This window comes from Mustela nigripes, chromosome 1 (genome assembly GCF_022355385.1).
Source record: "Mustela nigripes isolate SB6536 chromosome 1, MUSNIG.SB6536, whole genome shotgun sequence".
In the NCBI taxonomy this organism is placed as follows: Eukaryota; Metazoa; Chordata; class Mammalia; order Carnivora; family Mustelidae; genus Mustela; species Mustela nigripes.
Genome location: NC_081557.1, coordinates 105,248,786 through 105,259,562, shown reverse-complemented (window position 1 = coordinate 105,259,562; position 10,777 = coordinate 105,248,786). Strand labels below are relative to the sequence as shown.

The 10,777-nt window shown below is 46.6% G+C and overlaps 1 pseudogene; it reads right to left on the bottom strand.

The window, feature by feature from the left end:
• Nucleotides 1–4,996: 4,996 nt before the first annotated feature.
• LOC132021998 (UMP-CMP kinase-like) lies at nt 4,997–7,620 on the bottom strand (annotated as a pseudogene).
• Between the last annotated feature and the right edge of the window lie 3,157 nt (nt 7,621–10,777).

The window sequence follows — 10,777 nt, the reverse complement described above, 5'->3', positions numbered from 1 at the left end:
CAGACCGCACTTTCGACCGGACGCGGAGCTCTTCCCGTGACACTGTGCTCTTCTCTCTCCCCTCTGTAGCGGCTGTCGTTTGCTTCGATATTCTGTCTCTTACATGTGCCATATCTTGAGTCATTATTTTTTCTATTTTCTCACATGTAAATACATCAGTCTTCAACAAAGCCTGGGATAAAGTTCTGTTGAATAAATGAGCTATGTTGTAGGAATCTGAAGTCATAGTCTGTGTCATGTGAGCCTTTGATTTCTTAAACACTGACAACATACAGTATATGGCATGTCCGTCAACAGACGAACAGATAAAGTGGATGTGGTCCATATCCACAGTGGAATATTACTCAGCCATCAGAAAGGATGAATACCCACCATTAATTGCATCGACATGGATGGGACTGGATGGGATTATGCTGAGTGAAATAAGTCAAGGAGAGAAAGACGATTATCCTATGGTTTCTCTGATATGTGGAACGTAAGAGATAGTGTGGAGGACCGCAGGGGAAGGGAGGGGAAACTGCGTGGGAAGAAATCAGAGAGGGAGACAAACCGTGAGAGACCCTGGACTCCAGGAAACAGACTGGTTGCTGGAGCGGGGGAGAGTCAAGGGCTGGGGTAACCAGGTGACGGGCATGAAGGAGGGCATGTGATGTGATGAGCACTGGGTGTTACACACAACTGAGGAATCACTGAACATTGCATCAATAACTAATGGTGTACTGTATGTTGGCTAGTTGAATTTAAATTAAAAAAGGGAAAAGAATATAGAGAATCTGATAATTAAAGTAAACAATTTTTACATGAAAGACTGGAATAATACTTGAGCTGATCGTTTTGGCAATCCAGAGAACACAGCTGGTATCTATCCTGCTTCACAGGGAATCCGGACTTGGAAGAGGTGGGGTTCAAGGCAGACTCAAAAGAACAGAGGGCACCTCTGCATCAATCCAGGTTCACAAGGACCTGAATCTGAGACTCTGGTGTCGGTACCCACCTGCCGTATTTGTCAGCAATCCTGACAGCTGCGGGAAAGCAGTTTCCTGCAGGTTTGACATCAAGGTTTCCAGCAGGACACCTGGTGCAATAGAAGCCACACACCCAAGTGAGGTTCCAGAGCCCAACACGCAGTTTCCTGACCCCTGAACTCACCAGGGTTCCTGACACCACCTCGAGGTTCCAGAACAGTATTGGGTCTACCTGAGACCAAGATCTGAGCCAGACATGAGGACACACTTCACCCTGCTGTTTATTGAACAGATTAACTAGTGAGACACAAGTGAGACTGTGTCTTTGCTATCACCTCCAAGTCTCGTTTGTTTAGGATATCTTCATGTAGTCTCAGTGGTTTCGCCTGGTTTTAGGAGGGTTCTTGAAAGCATATTGGAGGATGTGAGAGCCATCTGGCTGACACATCTGTCACCCCGTTGATCGCCAGGGTTGATCTGGCTGATCTGGCTGGCTAGACAGGTGTCCCCTTCCTCCCTCACCACTCCCTGTGCGTCCCTCCCGAAGAGGACCACCCTGAGAGAGGAAACCATTCTTTGGTCAAGTATATGAGTAGCTGTTCTCCCCTGTTAGAATGTCCAGACAAGCTCTCAAGGGCCTTTTGTAGGGGACTTATGGGAGTCAAGCAAGCTTCCAAGACTCTAGACACATCCAAATGAGGCATGTAGCTGTCTGCCTTTCAGAAAAAGCAAGCAAGCATGTTGGATCACTCAGAGCAAGCACAAGACAAGGGATGAAGGGCGGACTGTGATGTCATGGTCATTGGCCCAGGAAGGGGCTTCCCGTCTTCATGAAATCAGGGAGCCAGGCCGTGTCACAGATACCTCGAGTGGATGCCCACAGCTCCTACTTCTTGGTCCATGGAGCAAACACTAATCAGAAGTTTGATTTTAAAAAGTGTTTGAGTAGCTAATAATTTTTAAATTTATGACCTAGTTTTTCTACGTACTGTGGAAGTCTTCCTGGTTTAAAGTGAATATGCTCTTCGACTCACAAGATAAATTAGTCCGACAAAGACGCACCGCCTAAAATGGACAGACGCCGGGCTGTTTACATGCTGCGCGTCTGTGATCTATGAGGTGTGGTGTGCCAAGAAGCTCTTTCCTTTCTCAGTAGGACGTCAAAACAAAGCAAACTTGAAAACAAAGAAGTGATAAATAGTTCTTCGACAAGACAACAGTGAAACAATGAGTAACTGTGTCAGTGATTCCAGAAGTCTTTGGGACCAACCCAACTGCTCCCTTCAGTGACTCCAAATTGCTACTTGATACGTACGTTTTTATCGACTTGCATGTAGACTTGAATCTAAGTTGGTAAATCTTGTATTAAGCCTCTATTTTCATACAGATATATGAAAAACATAAATGCTCAAAGAAAGGAGTGTTACCTCCATATATGGACTTTCCCTTTCCCTTCAAGGTACCAGCAACATGATTAAATATAACCAGTCAGGTTCCCTCATTTTAAGAGGAAATAGGACTGTTCATGTTACAAATAACTGTGCCACAGGCTATAACTTATTTGGGAAAGAATATACTATTTTGGGGAAAAGACCATTTTGCTTAAGTTTCTTGGTTCGACAGCAACGCTGACTCTACACAAACATGTTTCAACAAAATATACTGATGGAAATTCAAGAAAATGGAAAATGGACAAGTAGATTTAAATTATCAATATTTGTATTAAAGAATAATAAGGAAAATCAACAAAGAGTAGAACCTTTTCTACTTTTTAAATTATTTGGAATATAATATTAGTTTGAAGAGATTTCACTGTATACAGTGTCTTACTAATAAGATCTTACGGTTGAAGATGACTCTTTTGAACAGCTTTACTTGAAATTAACCCCTTAAATAAGAAAAAGGACAAAATATGAGATTTTATTAGGTTTTTTTTCTTAAAGGAAGTTACCCTTTTGATAAAATTTACAATCCATTTTAATTAAAATGGGTCCTTCTGAATTACTTTTTGTGATACTTGGCTGGACCTTATCAAGTATTCATTAAAACAGCATTTGATATATCATCGGTATCAAGATTAATATCTAAAAAGGAAGATAAATATCTGAAAAGGATAGATAAGATTAACACAAGAAACTACAAGCAAGATGCTGAAATCCATAACATAGATTCAATAATTAACAGGGAAGACAGGAAAGGGATACGTGCCAGCTGGTTTGATCAGAAATAGCTTTCTTATGGAGTAGTACCTGAATCACTGAGTTATTCTACTTCTGATCTGCTCTTTCTGTAGGTACAAGGAATATATTGAACTTACATTAAGTTAAATTTGTCTTCCAGAGCTAATGCCATTCTGCCTACATCAAGGCTATCCCAGCACGGAGTGCACCTGCCCTGTGGACACTGAGGGTCGGTCACCCGGTGGGTGGCCTGGGAGAGCTCAGGAGGCCACGGGTCCATGCAACCAGGGACGCGTCTCCAGCTGTGACCTGTCTCAGTTGTTACTTCAGGCTTCGGGAGGACAAGGGAGATTCTGTACTGAACCAACCCTTTTAATTTCGTGGATTCTCTTACTTTTGACTTGCCGCTGGGAAGAACAATAGAGAGTCTACGGAAGAGCCTCACAGCTCTGGGGCGCCCCTTCCCCTCAGTGTGGCGCATCCCGGGTCCCTTCACCGGTGGGTCGGCACTGTCATCCCGACTCCTACAGTCTGTCCCTTCCTCCTTTGTCTCCTCCCTCCCCTGTCCTTCCTTCCTCAATTCCTCTTTTTCTCAAAAATCAAACACATGGACGAGCACTTTCAGGCACTTGGCTTTCAGAACTGGAAAGGCCGCAGAAGAGTCTTTAGAACAGCCCCGGGTTTGAAAATCACGAGTAGTTTACCTTTGAGATCCTGTTACGTCCTGCTACGACTCTGGCCTGGTCCTCTGCTTCCTCATCTGTAAAATGAAAAAAATCAGAGAATTCTATAAGCTCAATGATAATATCAAGTGACGAAATATACCTGAAAGCACTTTTGAAACTTCGAAGTCTTAGACAACGACCGAGCTGCTTTTCAGGATGCCACATTTGCCTAGCGAAAGGCCTGCCGTTGTTACTCCGAAGTTTACTTCTATCTTTTTATTATTATTTTTAACCATTCGATGTTTTTACTTCATACCAACCCTACCTTTACTCTAAAAAACAAACAAAAAAACTTGGAGTGAATGTTAACCAAATCATTTTACCATAAACCTAGCACATGCATTTCAAGGTTCTAGTGCTAGGAATGTCATTATGATCAGTTTACTCATCAGTAACACTGTAGCATAGACCACAGGAGCACATGTCATTTGATGGGATCCTTGCCTCTTACCCTCAGCTTTATGTCAGAAGGGAACTGATTCTGAACCCCCAGAAATTCTGTCCCAACCCCAGGAAGCACAGAAGACATCCTGTCACACAACTTTGTGTAAGATGTTGTAAAACAAAGCCCAAGTTTTCTTACCTTTCTATAGGAAATGGTCAGTTATTTGATAAATACTAAAACGCTTCTAGGAATTCATTTCATGAGTTTGTTTACCAAACACATTTTGGAGGAACTGACTACCAGAAGAGTTCCTTTGGAATTTGGTCCACAGATTCACTTAACAGGTTGGAAATTTAAAACCTTCCAGAAAACAAGGAAGTGGGGAATCCCTAATCTTAACATGTGGTTGTTGAAGGGATATACATACCCACTAAAAAGTCTGCTCACAGAAGGCACAAACTATAGAGGGTTATGTTGTTAGAGTCGAGACAAAGAACTGGCTGATACCCTTCTTTGTTTCATGAGCCCCATAGCTAAGATGGGTAGACCCAAAAGCACGGTCTATTCCTGTAACCAAAAAACAATTAAAGATAAAAAATGTAATTTGTTTTACTGCATACTTTTCAGCCATTAATTGAGATATAAATATGAAAGATTAAAATCGCCTTAAAAGGGGGGTGGTAATAGCAGCCACCAGAGCAATATTCAAGCATGATTTCAAGGATGCTTTCAGATGCAGAGTTAGCCTTCTTTGTCCGAAGTCTTCACAACTTCATAAAAAACTTCATCAGTACACTTAGACGCAGCTATTTTCTTGGCTTTCCCCATCACTTCGTAGAAGTCAATAATTGGCTTTATCGACTGAAGATAGGTCCGAATTCTCTTTTCCAAGCTCTCTGTTGTCATCACTTCTACCAAGTACTCTTTCCCCTTCTAAGACATCGTTCAGTAAGATCTCATTATTACAGTCAAAAAACAGAACCAAAGACACCCATGCCTTCCCATCCATGGTCTTGCTCCAACCTTGAAGATTGTCTTGATTTCTTGGAACCCATCAATCGAGAAATGTTTCTTCTGAGCATTGACAGCCACTGTCTCTGACCCGTTTCCCTCTTTAACAAACTGATGGTCATCTCAGCTGGCTCCGTCTTTCCGTCTTTAATGTTCTTTTCAGTGAGTTCACCGTACTGTGAATTTGGGTTCTTCTTTCCATCATGAAGAAGTCTCCTGCAGAAAGGTGTGTGTGTCACCGTGTTTTAGGTTACTGGTTTATTGTGACGAAGATGTGACTCAGGAACAGCCAGTAGCTGCATAGCTCTGGGGCACAGAGCTTCCCTGCCCTCCCCAGGTAAGGGTCTTCCCCTGAATCTCTGTGTGCTCACCAACACAGCGAAAGTTTACTTTTAAATGAATACCTTTTAAGACTGAAAGCTAAATTTAAAATTTTTAGCAGAGTTGTCTAGGAAGAGACAACAACCTATCTGCTTGCTAACATATTAGGAGTGTTTTGTTTTGTTTTGTTTTAATTAACTCAGAATAAAGAACAGACTCTGGAAAAACAAGATGGAATTAGGTGAGTGTTGCTGGAAGAGTGGGAAGGATGGACGGGGGGTTACGGTGGGTGAGATTAACATGAGAAGTCTGAGTACCACAAGAAAGACCTGGAAGGAAAGGATGGGTCCCCAAGACTCAGGCTTTGATTGTATCCGTCTTCCTGTTCACGTCTGTCTCCCTAACTGCAATGGAAGCCCCTTGCCCACAAGAGTTGGGTTTCTGGACCTTGTGTTTCTGTGTGTTGTCAGTGCGGAGAAACCAAGGAAGTCAGTGAAAAGTCTATTTCCGTCTTCCTGAGACCTGTGCTTCCGTCCGTCCGTCCGTCCGTCCGTTGGCTCCTCCTTCTTCCCTCGTCCCTTCCCACCTTCAAGCACTGACAGAGAAAACACTAAGAGCGAACACTGCAGTGAGTGACGTCTGTGAAGGGGATGGAAAGAGCAGCCAGTATAAATGGAAATTCAAAGATTTTACAGAAATTTTACACCTAAATTTTACAGAAATTACTAACATGGAGTATGTTGAGAAATGGTTATCCCTGGTGCAAAACTAAGGCTGCGACTCAATGTGCTCCAACAAGTCGAATGATTGTAGATAAGTATTAGAGATGGTTTAGGAGACTGTATTTTTTCTCTTCCCGTTCATAGTTTCAGCAGCATCCGTGTCAGGGATTTCTGGAAGTCTCTCATCGATCACCGTCATGGTTGGACGACTTCCCCAGGCCAGGGAGGTGTGGACATTACATTGTGCATACCTGGTGGTGGGTGGTAGTGGGTATGTTTGGCTCTTTGCATGGTTTGTGTCAAGTGCACGTAGCAGCCCTTCACAGTGAAATTCATTTCCAGAGACTTTGATCCGAGGGGAGATGCCTGCAGCTTGGACAGATGCCAACAGTGTGTCTTTCCTGAGGACAGCAATCAATGACTCTGGCTCTGATTCCAGTTAACTGGCATTCCTGGGAAAATGCTAGAACAAATCATGATAAAATCAACTTGCAAATGCTTCCAAAAGAACACAGATCTGTGAAAAACAAAGATGGAAAATTACTCTCAGATGCTGGGGTTCAGAGTGATGTGAGTTTGGTCGATTAAGAAGATATGTTGTAGTTAAAGTCTATAAGGTTTTGATCCTTTCTACACACCACCACCAGGCCACTGGAAAAACAATGGAGGTGAGCCAGGGAAACAGGGGTGCCCTCCAGGGCAGGGATCCTGTGAACCCACATGCTGGTGGCAGGGAGAAAGCGCCCCCATCAACCTTGCTCTCTGGGGCCACAGAGGCAGCACCCAGACCATCAAAAGCAACCATCCTAAGTTTAAAAACTCTCCTGTGACCCCTCTTCCTCCTCCGGCTCCAATTTTCTGATCTTATTTATATAAAATTCCTTGAGAGAGTTGTGCATAACCTTTGTCTGCAAGTCTTCTTCTGTTTCAGGACCAGCTACATGAGTTGCTGGGGCCAGAACAAAATCAAACTGTGAGGCCTCGTGTTCAAAATTATTAAGAATTTCAAGACAGTGATAGCAGAGCCTTTGTCCAACATGAGGCTCTTGTAAAGGGGGACGTTGTGTGACTGCCTGGGCCATCCACCTGGGTCTAACATCCCGCTCTGATCCGGGGCTAACATCCCGCTCCTACCCGGCTCTCATCTGCCACCAGTTCCACGAACAGAGTCTTGTCAGCGTCACCGGTGGTTTCCATGGTCTCCATTTGCTTCACCTGATAGTTCTCGTCCTCAGCTTCGTGGATCAGTCCGTGGACTTCGGCAGAGCGACGCCTCCCTTCTTGTCGCACTGTCTTTACCGGGTTCTTCATTCCGCACCTCTGCCTTCCATCACCATGAGAGGAGAAACTGATGTTGTTTTAAGCCACTAAATTTGTGAGGATTCATTGCATCCGTAATAGCTCGTCAATCCCGTCATCGTTACACTGGCCTGCCTGGCTCATCCCTGGGACCTCTCGCCTTCTCTGTTTATACCCATCCCCACGTGGCTTTAAAATAGTCAGTTTCAAGGTTTTAAAATACCAGCTATCGAAATGCAGATGCAGATCCGGGATGAGACACCGCTTTGTGCGTGAGAACGGCTAGAACCAGGAAGACAAGAAATGAGTGCTGGCGAGGATGCGGAGAAAGGGGAACCTTGTGCACTGTTGGTGGGAACGCAAACTGGTGCAGCCGCTCTGGAAAACACACGGAGGTTCCTCAATAATTAGAAATAGAACTAACACGATCCAGCAATCCCCGGTCGGGGAACATATGCAAAGGAAATGAAATCGCTTTCTCAAAGAGATATCTGCACTTCTGGGTTCATTGCAGCATTATTTACGATAGTCAAGACGTGGAAACAATCTGTGTCCACTGATGGGTGAGTGGGTAAAGGAGATGGAGTGTATACATGAAACACACACACACATATACAATGGAATGTTATTCATCCATTAAAAAGGGAGGAAATTCTTCCATTTGTGACAACAAGGATGGCCCTTGAGGGTGATGTTGAGTGAAATAAGTCAAACAGATACTATATGATCTCACATATATGTAGAATCTAAAAAATCCGAACTCATAGAAACAGAGGACAGATTTGGTGGGGGAGGGGTTGAGGGAAATGGACAAAGGTCGTCCAAAGGTACAAAATTCCAGTTATAACATAAATTATTTCTGGGGGTGTAACATACAGTGTGGAGACTATAGTTAATTGTATTATATTGTATATATATTTTTATATTATATTTTAAATTTTCTAAGGAGCATCTGGGTGTCTTAGTTGGTTAAGTGTCTGACTCGATTTTGGCCCATGTCATGATCTCAGGGGTCATGGGATTGAGCCCTGCATTGAGCTCCACGCTCGGCACGGAATCTGCTGGAGAGTCTCTCTCTCCCTCTGCTCCTCCCCCAGCTTGAACATGTTATCTCTCACTCTCTCAAATAAGAAAAAAAAAAAATGTTTTTAATTTAAAAAACATGGTTTCATATATTTCAGTTATTTAAGGCAGTAGAGATTAGCCAATCCCAGTTACTCCATCATGACTAGAAGCAGAAATCTGTGTCTTTGTCAATTTTGTAAGAACAGAATGGGCACCTGGCTTTACTACATGTCTAGCTTTCTTGGGGTGCCTGGAGGGCTCAGTGGGTTAAGCCTCTGCCTTAGGCTCAGGTCATGATCTCAGGGCCCTGAGATCAAGCCCTGCATCGGGCTCTCTGCTCAGTGGGGAGCCTGCCCCCCCCCTACTTATGATCTCTGTCAAATAAATAAAATCTTTAGAAAAAAAGATACAGCAACTTAAAGAATGTAGTATTAGCAGAAAGCTAGGGAAATAATAGTAGCACCACTTAGTGCCGGATGTTCAGGGTACAATGTGTAGTTACATGAATGCTTTACATTGGGTCATTCACTTAGTCCTCACAGCTCTGGCAGGAAATCCGTACTACCGTTAATGTCTCTGTATGTTTATGATAAGGAAACTGAGGCACAGGGAAGCTGAGTTGCTTGCTCTGCTCACACAAGTCCTGAAGACAGAAGCGGGACTGACATCGGGAGGTCTGGCTCCCAGGATCGTGCCCTTCACCACGGAGCTACCCTCTCTTCCTCCTGGATCTCAACGGATTGAAGAAACCTCCTAGAAAGCCCGAAATGAACGCCAGCATTAGGAAGCACTGTGCAAAGTAGAAGTGGCTTTGAATTCCGGGGTCACAAGCTTGTCTTTTGTCCAGCCAAAGGATAAGCCCTTCTTGGCCTCAAGACAGTAAGACTAGAAGCACCGGGCGACCCAGAAGGCCCCTCCCGGGCGTTCACGCCGAGGAACTGCCATCAGCGTGGGGAGGACCCGTCCAGCCCAGCCGGTGTTCACAGCAGCGGCGGCCGACACCGGGGCCGCAGCCGGCGTAGACACGAGCGACGGTGATGCGTGCGAGAACGTGACCGCGTGCACACAGCGGGCACTCGCAGCCTCTGGGCAGAGCGGGTCCTGCGGGGCGCGGCGCGCGGGGCCCTCACCGTGCGGGCGGCTGGAGGGTCGGGCTGGAGGGACCGGGAGAGCTCAGACAGAGCTGAGGGCCCGGCCGGGGCTGAGGCCCGGGGACGCCCCGAGACTGACAGTAGCACGCCACACACCTGCACGTCCGCGGAGTGGGGGGACGTCGCGCGGAGTGTCCCTGCCTGCGGAGGAAGAGCTTGCTCCTCCCAGCGCGGGACTGCGGGTGCGTCGCGGGCTCCCGGGTCATCCCTCCCCACGTGCGTGCCTGGACGCGGGCTCTGTGTCACGGCCGCGTGACAAGGTGCGCTCCCCCTGGTGCCCAGCCCGCCCCCGCGGCTCTAGCGGTGGGGCGGGCGCCCTGGTCCCGGAGGCGGGAGCGGCGCACGGACCGCCGCGCGCAGTGACCCACCGTGGACGGAGACCGCGGCTCCCGACCCTGTGCGCACAGTTCAAACAAGTCACCAGTAGCGTTTGTTCCGTGCAACGAAGGAAACATATTTGGGTTTAAAGGGAAGTGTCATAGGAGCCGGGTTGAAGCCTCCTCTCTTTGGAAGAGAAATGCAGATTTCGGCGTAGAGCAGTCTTTGAAGGAGTTTGGGGTGGGGCTCCATTTTAATGTTCGCTTTGGGAGGGCTCATTCCCAGGCTCGGCCTAATTTGGGGGCAGTGTCCCAGTGTGGAGCAGGGTGACGCCCCGGAAGGTGGCGGAGAGCCGGACGACAGAAGTAACCAGCAGTTCGGGCGGAGCGTCTGCCAGGAGGCGGTGCGGGGAGCAGGTGCGGACCCCCGCAGCCTGCAGCTCCCCGGGTGCGGAGGCCAGCGTTCGGTTTTGCTTCCTGCGGGCGGGCGATGGCTGGTTTCTCCCTGAGCCACACTAGACCCCGCACAGCACAGCGGCTTGCGGGAAGCCATGCCCCTTGCACTCCAGCGCAGCGCTCCCGGGCTCCAGGCGCACTGGACCTCGGCCTCGGGTCGGGCGCACCCGGCCTGCTGCA